Genomic DNA, 15944 nt, shown 5'->3' with positions numbered 1-15944 from the left:
CCTGCCTCTGATGCTAACTAAAGCACTAATGCTGTGCCTAACTCAGGCCCTGAATTTAGTCCCAAGGCCGTGACACTGTCCCTAACTAAGGCCTAGATGTTCTTCGTCATTCAGGGCCTGATACTATTCCTAACTAAGGCGCTAACACTATTCCTAACTCAGGCACTTACACTGTACCTAACAGAAGGCCCTGACACTACTCCTAATTCATGCCCTGACACAATACCTAACGAAGGCTCTGATGTTAATCCTAACTAAGGCCCTGACACTGACCCTAACTAAGGCCTTGACACTACTCTTTTTTTTATATTATTGTTTTGTGTGCAAGTAGTGTTCATTTATGTAAGTGGTTTTGTGTATTTTATTTTTTTATTTATTTATTTTTAATAGTGTTTATTTTTACTTGTTGACAGTTTTTGCTTTATTTATTTTTGGCTGTGTTGGGTCTTCATTTCTGTGCGAGGGCTTTCTCTAGTTGTGGCGAGTGGGGGCCACTCTTCATCACGGTGCACGGGCCTCTCACTATCGCGGCCTCTCTCGTTGCGGAGCACAGGCTCCAAACGCGCAGGCTTGGTAATTTTGGCTCACGGGCCCAGTCGCTCCGCGGCATGTGGGATCCTCCCAGAACAGGGCACGAACCCGTGTCCCCTGCATCGGGAGGCAGATTCTCAACCACTGCGCCACCAGGGAAGCCCCTTTGACACTACTCTTAAATAAGGCCCTCATACTACACCTAATTCAGGCCCTGACACTGTCCGTAACTAAGGCCCTGACACTGTCCTTAACTAAGACCTTGACACTACTACTAACTCAGCCCCTGATACTGTCCCTAACTAAGGTCCTGACACTACACCTACATCAGGCTCTGACAGTGTCCCTAACTAAGGCCCTGACACTATTCCTAACTCTGGCCCTGACATTATACCTAACAAAGTCTCTAACGCTAGTCCTAACCAAGGCCCTGACACTACACCTAAAACAGACCCTGACACTGTTCCTAACAGAGGCATTGATGCTAGTCCTAACTCAGGCCCTGGCACTGTTCCTACCGAAGGCCGTGACACTGGTCCTAAACAATGCCCAGTTTCTCTTAGTAACTAAGGCCTTCAAACTGTCCCTCACTCCTTTTCTGACCTTATCCCTAGCCTGTAACCTGACTCGGTCCGTAGTTAATGTTCTGCCTCTTATCCTACCTGAAGCCCTAATGCTGACCATAATTAAGGCCCTGACTAGTCCTCACTAAGGCCCTGACACTGTTTAGAACTAAGGCCCAGAAGCTGTCCCTAATGTAGGCCCTGCGGATGACAATAACTAAAGGCCTGACACTATCCTGAGCTAATATACTGACCCATCTCTAACCAAGGTCCTGACACTATCCCTAAGTCATCCCTGATACTGTCCCTAAATAAAGCCCTGAGGCTGTCCCTTACATAGGCCCTGAAGCTATCTCAAACTGAGGCCCTGACACTCTGCCTAACTCATGCCTCGATCATGTCTTTGAGACCGTAATGCTGATCCGACAAAGGCCCTGATGCTGTTCCTAAGTCATGCCCTGACAGTGTCCCCAGCTAAGGGCCTGACGCTAGGCCTCACTCAGGCCCTGTCACTCTCCCTAAGTCAGGCTCTGACGCTGTCCCTACCTGAAGCCGTGACACTGGTTCTAAACAAGGTCCTGATACTCTCAGTAACTAAGGTCTTGACACTATCCCTAGGTCATTTCCTGACACTATACCTTACCTTACCCTAACCGTGTCTTTGCTAAAGTTGAGCTTCTTCTGCCAACTAAAGCCCTGATGCTGTGTCTAACTCAGGTCCTGAATTTAGTCCCAAGGCCATGACATGGTCCCTAACTAAGGCCTAGATGCTGGTCCAAAGTCAGGGCCTGATACTGTCCCTAACTAAGAACCTAGCACTATGCCTAACTCAGGCACTGACACTGTACCTATAAGAAGGCCCTGACGCCAGTCCTAAGACCCTGACACTGTCCCTAACAAAGGCTCTGATGGTAGTCCTAACCAAGGCCCTGACACTGTCCCTAAGTAAGGCCTGAAATTACTCCTAATTCAGGCCGTGACACAATACCTAACAAAGGCTCTGATGCTATTCCTAACTAAGCCCTGACACTGTCCCTAACTAAGGCCCTCAAACGATTCCTAATAAAGGCTCTGATGCTAGTCCTAATTAAGGCCCTGATGCGGTCCTAACTCAGGCCCTGACACTACACCTAACAAAGACCCTGACACTAATCCTAACAGAGGCACTGATGCCACTCCTAACTCAGGCCCTGACAGTGTCCCTAACTAAGGTCCTAACACTACTCCTAACTTAGGCCCTGACACTGTCCCTAACTGATAACCTGACACTATTCTTAACTCAGACCCTGACATGATACCTAACAAAGGCTCTGATGCTAATCCTAAGTCTCTGACACTGACCCTAAGGCCTTGACAGTACTCCAAACTCAGGCCCTGACACGATACCTAACAAAGGCTCTGATGCTAGTCGTACCTAAGGCCCTGACACTGTCCTTAACTAAGGCCTTGAAACTACTACTAACTCAGGCCCTGATACTGTCCCTAACTAAGGCCCTGACACTACAACTACCTCAGGCCCTGACAGTGACCCTAACAAGGGCCCTGACACTACTCCTAACTCAGGCCTTGACATAATAACCTAACGAAGGCTCTGATGCCAGTCCTAACTAAGGCCCTGACACTGTCACTAAATAAGGCCCTGACACTACACCTAAAACAGGCCCTGACACTGTTCCTAACAGAGGCACTGATGCTAGTCCTAACTACGGCCCTGACACTGTCCCTAATAAAGGCCCTGCTGCTGTCAATATCTAAAGTCCTGACACTATGTGAGCGTATATCCTGTCCCATATCTTACCAAGGTCCTGAAACTGTCCCTAAGTGAGCCTTGATGCTGTCCCTAAATGAGGCCATGAGGCTGCCCCTAACAGAGGCCCTGATAATAGCTTTAACCAAGACCCTGATGCTGATCCTGCAGAGGCCTTTATTATGCTCCTAAACTTTGCCCTGGCACTGTCCCTACCAAAGACCGTGACGCTGGTCCTAAAGAAGGCCCAGGTTCTCTTAGTAACTAAGGCCTTCAAACTGTCCTTCGTTCCTTTTCTGACCTTATCCCTAGTCCGTAACCTGACTCAGTCTGTAGTTAATGTCCTGCCTCTTATCCTACCTGAAGCCCTAACTCTGTCCCTAATTAAGGCCCTGACTATTCCTCACTAAGGCCCTGACACTGTCTCTAACTAAGGCTCTAAAGCTGTCCCTAACTCAGGCCCTGACACTTTGCCTAACTCAGGTCCTGGCAATAACTTTAACTAAGATTGTGATGCTGATCCTAACTACAGTCCTGATGCTGGTCCTATATTATGCCCTGACACTCTCCCCAACTCAGGATCTGATGCTGTCCATAATATCTTGTTCTCTCCCTCCCTAATTCCCTGAGGCTTTCCACAACTATAGACCTGACACTGTTTCTAACTAACTGCCTGACTCTGTACCTAACGATACTGAATAATCAGCCCCTCTGCACCGGTTCTGAATCAAATCTCGAGAACAGTGTTTTGGAAAAATAGAAAAGATTAGTTTTGTCACTCTGCCAGCCAATGGAGGACACAGCAGGCTCGTGCCCTCAACAGCTGTGTGTCCCAATGCAGGAGGATTTAGTGTTTTATAGCAATGGTTCAAGGGTGTGGTTGCTCATAAGGATCAGTGTGTATGCAGGGCCTGCCCTCCTTTAATCTGCTCTCAGATAGTTTCTTGATGAGCTCCTCTGGAATGAAGAATGCTAACATCTTCCATTTGTTGGGGGTTATAGTTCTTAAAGGAGCTCAAAGATATTGTTATGTGTATCCCTTGAGGCAGAACCAGAACACTGCTACAAGGCTGCACTATTGTTTCTTGACTGTTCCTCCCTGTCTCTGCATCCCCTCACTTCCCTGATTAGCAACTGTTCGAATTTGCCCTTTGGAACTCAGGGAAGGTCCTGGAGTCTCTAGTCTATTCCCTACAAACAAGTTAGGAGGCACACAGAAAGGCTTCTGTGCCCAGGAGACCACAGAGTCCCTCTCAGTTTCACTCCTCCTCTTCCGGATACTCCTCAATCTTGAGGAGAACAGATTTTTGACAAGAAAAGGAATAATCATTTCAGATTGAGACATTAATCATAAACTTGGCACAAGAACTCGGTTTTAAGGGGACTCGGTTTTAATCCCCACTTCACTTTTATCTTTCCCCACATCTTTCAGGGAACAGGGTGATGACTGCTCTGGCTACTTCCTGCTGAAATGGGGCACAGTCCTGCCTAAATCTAGGGGAATGGATACCAAGTTAGAAATATTTGAGTTCCAAGTCATGTACCTGAGACTCGTATGATTAAGGTCTCAGTCCCTCAGTCCCCCACTTTGGTGCAACCAATCCAGTTAAAATAGGAGGGGTAACAACTGAAAATTTAATAGTAAAAATAGATCTCATTCCCTTAGGAATTCAGGAGAATAAGTCTGAAACCGGGTCTGGAACTGGCACTTCAGAGAGACTTCATAGCCAGATGTCTAATTCTACCTAAGTAGGTTGTAACTTCTGATGTAGTATTGATGTATCCGTAACAGGAGCTATTGACCACTACATATATGTCGCATCTTTCTATTAGTATCTGATCTAACATCATTGTTTGAAATTTAATAGTTAAGAGAGGAGTCCTTGAAAATGTACGGTTGCAGCTAGCAGCAGACATTGTTTTGAGAATGGTTAGTGGCATCCCGAGTCTGATATAGCTCAGAAATTCAATTTCAACAATACAGGAATGTGGGGACTTACCTGGTGGTTCAATGGTTAAGACTTCGCCTTCCAACGCAGGGGGTGCCCGGTTTGATCCCTGGGTGAGGAGCTAAGATCCCACATGCCTCACGGCCTAAAACGCAAAACATGAAACAGAAACAATATTGTAACAAATTCAATAGACCAAAATGGTCCACATCAAAAATAAAAACTTAGGGCTTCCCTGGTGGCGCAGTGGTTGAGAGTCCGCCTGCCGATGCAGGGGACACGGGTTCGTGCCCCGGTCCGGGAAGATCCCACGTGCCGCAGAGCGGCTGGGCCCGTGAGCCATGGCCGCTGAGCCTGTGCGTCCGGAGCCTGTGCTCCGCAGCGGGAGAGGCCACAACAGTGAGAGGCCCTCATACCGCAAAAAAAAATAAATAAATAAATAAATAAAATAAAATAAAATAAAATAAAATAAAATAAAAACTTAAAAAGAAAACAAGGGCTTCCCTGGTGGCGCAGTTGTTGAGAGTCTGCCTGCCAATGCAGGGGACACGGGTTCGTGCCCCGATCTGGGAGGATCCCATGTGCAGTTGAGTGGCTGGGCCTGTGAGTACTATTCCATTGTACATAAGTACCATATCTTCTTTATCCATTTTTTCCTTCCAAGGACATTTATATTGTTTCCAAGTCAAGGATCCTGCAAAAGTGCTGCACTAATAGTTGAAGGTCCTGTGTCCTATAGATTCATGGTTATCCCGAGATATACACCCAGGAGTGGTAGTACCGTATGCTCTGTAACTCTATTGTTTTTTAATTAAGTAAGTAAGTAATTTTGCCTATGTTGGGTCTTTGTTATTTCGTGTGGGGTTTCTCTAGTTGCAGCAAGTTGGGGCTACTCTTCGTTGAAGTGCATGGGCTTCTCATTGCAGTGGCTTCTCTTCTTGTGGAGCACTGGCTTTAGGCGTCAGGCTTCAGTAGTTGTGACACACAGGCTCCGTAGTTGTGGTTCATGGGCTCTAGAGCACAGGTTCAGTAGTTGTGGCGCATGGGCTTAGTTGCTCCGTGGCACGTGTTATCTTTCCGGACTAGGGCTTGACCCCATGTCCTCTGCCTTGACAGTTGGATTCTTAACATCTGCACCCCTAGGAAGTCCCTGTAGTTCTATTTTTTAGAATTTTTAGGAAACATCATACCATTCTGCAGCGTGGCTGTTAGCAATTGACATTCCCACCATCAACGTAGCAGGGTTCCCTTTTCTCCATGTCCTCTCCTCCATTTCTTGTTTTTACACTTTGTAAGCTTGGCCATTCTGACTGGGGAAAATTGCTACATCTTTGTAGTGTTGACTTGTATTTCCCGTATATTTGGTTGGCCACAAATGTCATATGAGTTTCAACCTGTACACCATTTTGGCCAACTGAATCATAGGCAATATTGAGCAGCTTTCACTTGCTATAATGATGAGTCCAATCTACCTCTTGCAATCCAGTTCCTGCAATTCTGCCTTGTTTTCAAGTTCTTTTCAGTTACTTACCCCAAAACATTTTTCTACGATAGTTGTCCTTTACAACCTTGCAGGCCTTGTGGATTGCAGTGCCCCTGAGCAACTGTCTTCAACTTGTTTCTGAAACCGGCCACAAAGTGACAGGATTGCTCCAAGCCCCATTCTGTTTACAGGGGCGGTCTAAGCCTTTGGGAAGTTCCTCTTCCTGATTGGAAATTAGAGTGGCATGTGCTGTCCAAACACGTCGAGCTTGTTTCTCATTCTTTCCCCCCCTTCCCTTTCATCCTCCCGAGAAATTCCAAGCCGTGCGCGACCGGCTGTTGAGTGTGCTGACTTTCCCAGGTGGGGAGACTCCAAGGAAAGAGGCGGGAGCGGGGACCCCTCCCCCAGGACATGTAGAGATCAGGTGACTTTTCCAAACTCTTCCCGCCCATATGGACCCCCATCCTCTGGGGTTCTGTCTGGACGCCCCGTGGTTTCCAGTGGTGCGGGTCTCTGGTGCCACCCTGCAGGGAGTAGCCCTGCTACCCGCGCCTACAGCGCCGCTTCTGGTCTCTCCGTCCTCCCGTGGGGCACAGTCCTCCACCTTCTCCGCTGCCTCGGATGCTCTGTCTCCACACGGTCCTGTGATCAGCCCCTCGTCCCCACCGCCATCACGCCCAGCTCCACACCCCTCCTCCAGCCTCAGGGATGACCCAGGACTGGGCTCCCCCACCTGCCCACCCTTGGTCTGTGTCCTCAGTCCACGTGTGCACACAGGTGAGGATCCCCTCCAGAGGCTCCCAAACGCTTCACCCCTACATCCTCCCCGGGGTCGGCCCATGTCCTGTTGGGATGTTCCACCCTCACCAAGCCCCCAAGTACATGCCAAGGGCGGGCATCAGGCCTGCTGCATGCACTGCCGCGCGTCCTGCTGTATACACAGGCATGACCCTATCCCAGGGTGCAGGAAAGGCAGCCTTACCTCGGGATGTGGGGAGAGGGGCTGACCACAGGGTGGATGTCCGCTCTCGGCTCACCAGGCAAGGGCAGCCGGGTTCTCACTCCTTGGACCTTTTCTCACCCAGCCTCACCATGACCCGGCGTTGTTCCCATGCCCGTTTTCCCTCCATTGGCCTCACTCCTGTGAGCAGAGCAGGACAGTGTGGTCAGTGGTCACAGGCTGAGACACACAGACACTGGCTGACCCGTGTGCACCCATGCTGACCACGTGGAATGGGCACTGCACCGGGGCCCGTGCGGTGTGGGTTCACCTGCCCACAGAGAGGCCGGGCCTCCGCTCCTGGCTCCAGACGTCACCTTGAGCCTTTCGGGAGTGTCCGTGCTCTGTGGGCCTCACTCCAGGCTGGTCTGTGCTGATGGCACGATACACGGTGGGGCTTCCCGAGTCCCCCTGGGGGCTGGAGGCCAAGGCCAGGCACACGGCGGTCCCCACATTGACGTGACAGACCCCAATAAACCCTGCACCTCAGGACTCAGGTGGGCCTCCCTGGGCTGTCACAGCCGAGGAGGCTGGACCCTGCTCGTCCCTCCTGTCCTCACTGATTTTAACTGCATCCTTCACCATAATATACCCTGAGTATAACATCTTCAGGGAATTCTGGGAGCCTCCAAGAAAAAAGAAGCCGGGGAGGGGGTCTCTGGGTCCCCAACTCTGCAGTTGGGGTCAGAAGCCGGGGAGGGCGTCTCTAGCTCCCCAACTCTGCAGTTGGGGTCAGAAGTCGGTGGGGGAGGATCTTGGGGCCCTGGAATCCGAAGGGCCCCTCCACCAGGGGAGGGGTAGGAGACCCCGGGTGGTAGTTAAGCTGAGTCCAAGGCCCTCCTGCGTAGGAGACATCCTAGCCCCGGGGATCCTGAAGAGGCTGGCTCCCTCCTCCCCTGAGCCCCCAGGCCTGGTCCCTGCTCTTGAGAGATTCCCTAGGGTGGAGTCCCGGTGCTGGAGGTGCCCTGATCCTGTGGTGTCCTGAGCCTCCAGTGAGGATAACGGGAGTGGGGGAAGACTTGTTCACAGAAAGGGAGCTTCTGCCAGAACAGAGCCCGGGTCTGCTGCCCCCGACCCCAGGTGCACTGGGGCAGGAATGTGAGAGCAAGGCTCCCTCCCCTCCCAAGACACACAGGACACATGGGCACGGGTCACTGGACTCCCACACGATATTAAAATCTCCCACGCAGGCCTGATGGGTGAGAGACACTATTTAAAGACTATTAATGGGGCCAGGGGGGCCCAGAGGGTGAAGCTGGGGGTGGGGAGACTTGGAAAATCACCCACAGATGTGCTCTCCCTGCAGCGACCCCCCCAGGTGAGCTCAGGTGGAGGTGGACCCATCAAGTCAGAGCCCACATTCGGGGTCTTTGGGGGACAAATAGCCAAGCACTCCAGTACCTGCCTTCACCTGCTGCAGTTAGGGCCTGCCTTGTCTTCTTCATGGTCAAATTCTCACACCTCCCAGAAGCCCTCTTGGGGGTTAATGCGATGGGGGTGCCCATGGCAGGACTGAAGGGTCTGTGGTGGGCTGGAGGCCTCGTGGCAGGCAGGAGGGCTCCCACAGACCCTGCCAGTCCACACCTCACGGTCATCTGCCCACACAGAGTCCACCAGGCTGTGGATGTGGTAGAAGGTGCAGACGTCCGGGAACTGGTCCAGCCCATGCAGGTGTCTGACCACCGAGCGGTCAGTGTGGAGTATTCCCGGGGAGCCCTGGCCGTGCTCGCACCCTCCCGGGAAGGACACGTCAGCATGGTCCCTGGAATGACCGGGAGGTCAGCCAGAAGCACCCCCCACCCAACCTCACTGTTACCACAGGAAACGAGACAACTCCGTGAGGAAACACAGAACATCACCAGCCTGATGCTGTCCTGAGGAAGGTCGGCTGGCATCTGGGAACTGGCTGCTATAGTGGGTTGAATGGGGGGGTCCCCCCAGAAGTTATGTCCACGTCATGCCCCCCAGAATCTGAAAATGGAACCTTTTTTGGAAGTAGGGTCTTTGCAGAAATAATTAGTTATGGATCTGGAGATGAGGTCATCCTGGATCCGGGTGGCCCTGAATCAGCGACAGTGTCCTTCTAAGAGACAAGAGGAGAGACACAGACACACAGGAGACACCACGTGAAGATGGAGGTAGAGACGGGAGGGATGTGGTCACAAACCCAGGGACACCTGGAGCCCCCAGAAGCTGGAAGAGGCAGGAAGGACACTCCCCTGGAGCCTCCGGAGGGATCGCAGCCCTGGGACACCTTGACCTCAGACGTCTGGTCTCCAGGACTGAGAGAGGACAGGTTTCTGTTGCTCTGAGCCTCCGTTTGTGGTCGTTCGTCACAGCTGCCCTGGGAAGCTAATGCAGCTGGTGAGCAGCTCCCTGGCCTGATCTAAACCCTCCCTCCTCCCGTTAGGGGCAACCCCCTGTGCCTGTGCTGTTTGCACAAACCATGTGGCTCATGCTGAACCCTGGCTCCCCTTCTGGGCACTGGCATTTTGGAGGGTGAGGGCAGAGAACACCACGTGACCAGCCCACAGCCAGGTGCCAAGCCTCTAATGAGCTTCCCTGGGGGCACGGGGGTGTGGGTACCTGTCATGGTTCTGCCCTTCGTCGCTGGGGGAAGAGACACCCTAGAGACCCTCGAGGGTAGGAGGGGGCATGAAGGATCATGAGGTGACCAGAGCAGCGACCCTCCCTCCTGGGCATCCCTACTGCATGCTGTGACCCACCTCAGGTGTGTGGATACAAGCCACGAGCATGTGCTGGGTCCTGTGAGCCTCCCAGCCAGTCCCTGAAGGTGAGGGCGGCCCTGCAGACCCCAGCCCTCTCCTCCACGTCTAGTAGGGGAAGACACATTTCTGCTTGCCATTCCAGAAGCGGTTCTGGAGCTATTCTGGGAGGGCTTCTGGGGTTATGCAGGCTGAGCCCCTGTTGCTATGTCCCCACTTCCCCACAAGAATATCCAGAGCAAGCAGTTTGCTCTGTTGCCTGAATGCCCCCCACCAGTTTTCTCAGGAAAGAATCAGGGGTTTCTGTAGCAGCATCTGCAGGCAGCTCTGCTTCTGGGCCCACGTTCACATCTTCTGTGTAAACACCGAGAACCTTCCCTGACACGTGCCCCTGGCTGACCACCTCCGCATGCCGACCACGGGCCCCCATGCGGGCGTCAGACTGACCGCCCATCTCAGCCTCCTCCTCTTGTTGTCAGAGCTGCTCCAGGCCCTGCTCAAAACCCATGCACCCACCTTTCACAGGGCTGTCCTCCAACCCCACCTTCCGCAGGAGTTCACCTAAGTATTTAAGTCAAGGGGTCCAGAGATAAGAAAGGAAGCTACAAACAAACAAACAGATGGAACCAGCTGGGACCAAGATGGCAACAAATGTGACCTCCAACAGACCCTGAGTCTCATCACATGTTGAATTTACTATATCAGCATATTAAGTGACACACCCACCGGTGGCCATGACTGGACATGAACGACCAAAAACGGATAAAAGGAGGTGGTACCCCACCCCCTTGGAAAAAGCCCCACCCCTTCCCCGGAAGGCCTCTTCATCCCCATCACTAGCCTCACTCCTCCTCCCTTTGTCTTTACTCTTTAAAATTAAACCACTCTCTCCAGGAGGGCGAGAAGTTGATCCATGAACTTAGTTCCCACTTCTCCATTCTTTGGCCACTGAATAGAGCCTGTGCTGTGTTGGTCTCAGCTTTGGTTTTGTTATTTGCCTACTTGAACCCACGTGGAAAAAGGAAACCTCCCCCGCTGAGGTAGAGTGCCTCGCCAGGCTGGGGCCCGAGCAGGGTCCACGTGACTTCACTTGGTAACGGTCTGTAAGGGGACGGTGGTCTCTGCCTGTGGGGTGGGGGCTGGGAACACCTACAGCCACAGCACCAGCTCTGTGGATGGCACAGCCCCTCATGGGCCTGGACCGTGTGCTCTTGTCCCCCCACACCTGACACCCCCTGACAGTCGTGACACGGTGACACTGGCTGCTGGGCGTCCAGTCAGGAGGGACCAGAGGCAGCACCTGGTGCCAGGTGAGACGTGCCTTTTCAATGACAGGGGACATAGGAGATATTAGGACTTTGTGTCTAGAAAACAAACCAAGCGGCTAGAAGGTGATCTGAGCTGTGGTGGACCTGAAACCCACGTGCGAGGTGAGAGCTCCCACTGGACACTGGCTCGGAAGCTTTCACACAGGCGAGACCACAGCAGTGCTTCCCTCCCTGTGGGCACAGCTGGACCTGCACTCCTGAGGCTCCCCGACCCAGAGCCTGAAGGCCTGATGCTGCCAGGGCCTGGGGATGCGAGGGGTCCCTCCACCAACGCTGCTCAGCCCCTCCTCCCCAGTGACCAGGGGAGGGAAGCCCCGTGGAGTCTCAGACCCGGCACAGGCAAAGCTCACACACACACACCCCAGGACCCCCGGCCCAGCCCTGCTTCCTCAGGCCCACCGTCTGCCCCTCCCGGTGCCCACGTCCCACCGACCCACATTCTCGGTGTGGACGTCCACGTGCACAAGCTGCTCCGTGTCCTCTTCCCACATGGGACACCCCCATCCGTGCTTCTCCCTAATGACGGCCTGGACCCTGAATGTTCTGGGCAGGAAGAGGGCCGAGGAGGAGGCCAGCCTGTCCCGTCTGCCTCCCGGGGGCCCAGACACAGGGCTCGGGGTTGCTGGGCCTTGAGGTCTGGATGCTTCCAGGTGTGGGATGAAGCTGCCACTGCCCGCTGGAGCTGCTCCTTCCGAGACTCAGGAAACAGGGGGGACCCACCAAACGGAGACTGTCCCCAGGCTCTGCTGCAAGTCTGCTCAGATTTGCTCTCCCGATCCTGAAGGCAGAGCTGCGGGAAACAGGGCCTGCGATTCCTGTACTGACGGTGTTCTGTGGAATTTCCACTAGACCCCTTCCTACCCTGTTCTGAGCAAATTGCTAGTCAATCCATGCTACCATCACCCCGCGAGCTGACCAGGAAGCTGAGGCTCCAAGAAGCCAAGTAATCCAGCCGGAAGCACAGATGTGGGACACGGAGTGGGGTCTGCACCCGCCGCGTGCCCAGGGGGACTGCCCACTCCCCGCAGGTTCCACGCCTGTTCCCTTCAACCCCCTCCCGGGACCAGCTCACAGAGCCTCCTCCTGGGGGACTTCACTTACCTTCTTCTAACAGGATCCGTCTCACTATCCTGTTTTGTGATCATCCAGAAGGCTTGTCACTCTGAAGTAGGTTCAGCCTCATGTCACCAGAGCAGATTTCCTGGATCACACTCACCACCTGCATGTCCACTCTCAGCTCAGACCCAGAAAGGCGCCCTCGGCCCTGAGCCCCATGGCTCTGCCTGGGCTCCCACCCCCTCCTGCCTGGTCCATCCCTCTCATGTCCCCTGCAGGGTCACCAGGAGCTCCCACCTGCCCCAGGCAGGCTATCTGCTCTGTCCTGGGGAGGCCTCCGTGGTGTCAGTTGGACGATACAAGAGGTACCCGTGGGGCCTCCCTCATGCAGCACAGTGGCCAGCACCCACCTACTGACCTCATCATTCGAGATGGACAGGGGTTCAGGAGGCCCGTGGCATCTCCTGGTTCTCATTTCATCCCAGCACTGCCCACAGGGAAGTCGCTAAGCAACTGTGCCGGCTGCACAGAGAGGACGCTCATACACGCCCCCCTCCCAGCACACGGGGCTCTCATGGCCAGGCACCCTCCCAGGATATGGAGCTCACCTGGACAGGCACCCAGAAGCCCACGGGGCTCTCATGATCAGGCCCCTTCCTGGGTACGGAGCTCACATGGGCAGGCACCCAGCAGCCACTCAGGCTCTCGTGGTCAGGCCCCCTCTCAGGATATGGAGCTCACCTGAGCAGGTACCCAGCAGCCCCTGGGGTTCTCGTGGTCAGGCCCCTCCCAGGATATGAGGCTCACCTGGGCCGGCACCCTGTAGCCCCTGGGGCCCTCTTGGTCAGGCCCCCTCCCGGGATATGGAGCTCACCTGAGCAGGTACCCAGCAGCCCCCGGGGCCCTCGTGGTCAGGCCCCTCCCAGGATATGAGGCTCACCTGGGCCGGCACCCAGCAGCCCCTGGGGCCCTCGTGGTCAGGCCCCCTCCCAGGATATGGAGCTCACCTGAGTAGGTACCCAGCAGCCCCCGGGGCCCTTGTGGTCAGGCCCCTCCCAGGATATGGAGCTCACCTGGGCAGGAACCCAGCAGCCCCTGGGGCTCTCGTGGTCAGGCCCCTCCCAGGATATGGAGCTCACATTGGCCGGCACCCTGCAGCCCACGGGGCCCTCGTGGTCAGGCTCCCTCCCAGGATATGGAGCTCACCTGAGCAGGTACCCAGCAGCCCCCGGGGCTCTCATAGTCAGGCTCCTCCCCAGGTATGGAGCTCACCTGGGCAGGCACCCAGCAAGCCTGGGCACCCAGGAACCGTGCACGTAGCCCTCATTGCAGAGCACCCCCAGCCCACCTGTCGGTCAGAACTGACCCCGAGCACCTCAGAGCAGGACCTGAACTAACAAACAGCAGCTCCTGGACAGGTCTGGGACCCTGGGCTTCACTCTGTGCCACCTCCTTCCATCAGGTCTTCCAGAGGCTTCCACTGCAGCCGGGGCACCAGGCCCCTGTCTTCACCCACCACCCTTCCTCTCCCTGACTCCTGGGTTCCTCTCATTAGGAGAGGGTCTTCTTGAAGTTGTCTCCCACTCATGGGCCAGATAAAATGATTAGAAAACAAGCAGAGTTGCAGCCCTATGTCTATCCTGACCCTCAGGACCCCACACCTGTTCCTTGGACCCGGCCAGTGCAGCAAGTCCCATTTTCTGCAACTCTGAGCCCCTGATGGGCAAGGATTGGCTGACCTGGGCAGCCTGACCCTTCCTGCCAGCCCTCCTCAGGTGTGCCTGGTTTGAGGTCAATATAAACAGGTAGCAAGAGCCCCTGCAGCTGTGCCTGACGCCATATTCTCTGCCCCGTCAGCAGTGTCGGGGCTGGGCTGGTGGGAGGGAGTGAGGGCCTGTGGCTTTGTGGGTGGCCTGGTGTGAGTGGGGCTCTGCTGGACTTTCCGCAGGAGTTGCCAGGCTGCCACCTGCTAAAGAAGAGGATGTGTCACCCGTACCTGCCGCTGGAATTTCTCCCTGGGCAGAGGTGAGTAAGGAAATAAGCAGTGGGGGCCGGGACAGGAGGGGTACCTCAGGCAGGGAAGTGGAAAGCTTCCAGAAGAGCGCCCAGGGCCAGGACCATCCTGCCTGGCCTGCAGGCACCAAGTCGGCATGTGTGCTGTCATTGGTGTGGCTCCACGGCCCTTCCTCTAGGCTTTCAAGTCCTTGCACACATTCAGGTGTTTTACCTGGGAAGGGTGGGAACAGTTCAGCAGCGGCTGGCCTGGGGCTCAGCTCACGTTTACTCAGAGACGCCTCGGCACGGTCCCCCAGTTTTGCAATGAGGACACTCCTTGCGGGGGTGCTGCTGGCTGCATGGGAGACGATTCCCCACCTCTGACCAACTGCAGAATTGTTTACCACTGGAGCAAGTGTCCTGATAGGGTTTTCATCTGTGTAACTAGTGGGTTCTTAATTAGCAACGTGAAGGGTGACATCAGAGGTCCTGAATCAGGATGGAAATACTTATCCCCAACATGTACAGGCGTAAAAACCTGGGGAGGCCGTGTGCAGCTGGCACCCTTAGGGATGGGCTTCCGACTGACCCCTCAACATTCTGGTGTCCAGCCACTGCTTTAGGATTTCTGGGGCTCAGTGCTGACTCTAAGGGTTCTGCAACCCAGCCTCTGTTGGCCTTTAATGAGACCTGCACTTCCAGGATCCTACAGAGCAGGGTCTGTGTGACCGTTCTGTGGCTTCTGTAACAAATGACCACAAGCTGGGTGGTTTAAAACAACAGGAATTCATCCTCCCCCAGTCCTGGAGACCAGGCATCTGAGATAAAGGTGTTGCAGGATGGAAGTCTCCCCAAAGGCTCCAGGATAGCATTCTTCCTGCCTTTTCCAGCTTCTGGGGGGTCCAGGCGTCCCCAGGCTTATGGCTGCATCCTTCCCATCTCTGCCTCTGTCTTCACGTGGCTTCTCCTCTGTGTCGGTGTTTCTCCTCTTTTGTCTCTCATAAGGACTCTCTCAATTGGATTGAGGGCCACCCTAACCCAAGATGACCTCACCTCGAGATCCTTAGCTACATATACAAAGACTCTTTTCCCAGATATGGTCCTGTTCACATGTTCTGGGCGGGGCACATCTTTTGGGGCCAGCATTCAACCCATTACCTGTGTATAAAATAACCCTCATTTTAGGAGGTTACCAAGGTCCCGTATAGACTGGCACAGACAGCAGCCAGCAGCCATGTGGGTGGGGGTCTGGGCAGAGTGAGGACCCTGGAATCACCTGGAAGAGATGAAGTCCTGGCTGCACTAGGTGAGCTCTTCCACCACGGGGCTCGTGGAAACAGCCACTCCACTCTGTCCATGGAAAGGGACCCAGTGCCGAGTCCAGAAATGGTTATATTGCAAAGCTGGCTCTTCTGGGATTTCATCATCAATAGCATCATGTAACCAGTAATTATGGGCTTGGAGGAGTCGCTCTCTGGCACATGATGACAGCACTGTCACTTTAGGCTCATCCAGCCTCAACTAGGAACGTCTGAAGGAGGAGAGTTTGGGAGATTGCGAAGCTTG

Source organism: Mesoplodon bidens, assembly GCF_964165515.1.
Source record: "Mesoplodon bidens genome assembly, chromosome: 4".
Classification (NCBI taxonomy): domain Eukaryota; kingdom Metazoa; phylum Chordata; class Mammalia; order Artiodactyla; family Ziphiidae; genus Mesoplodon; species Mesoplodon bidens.
This window is presented reverse-complemented; position numbering follows the sequence as displayed.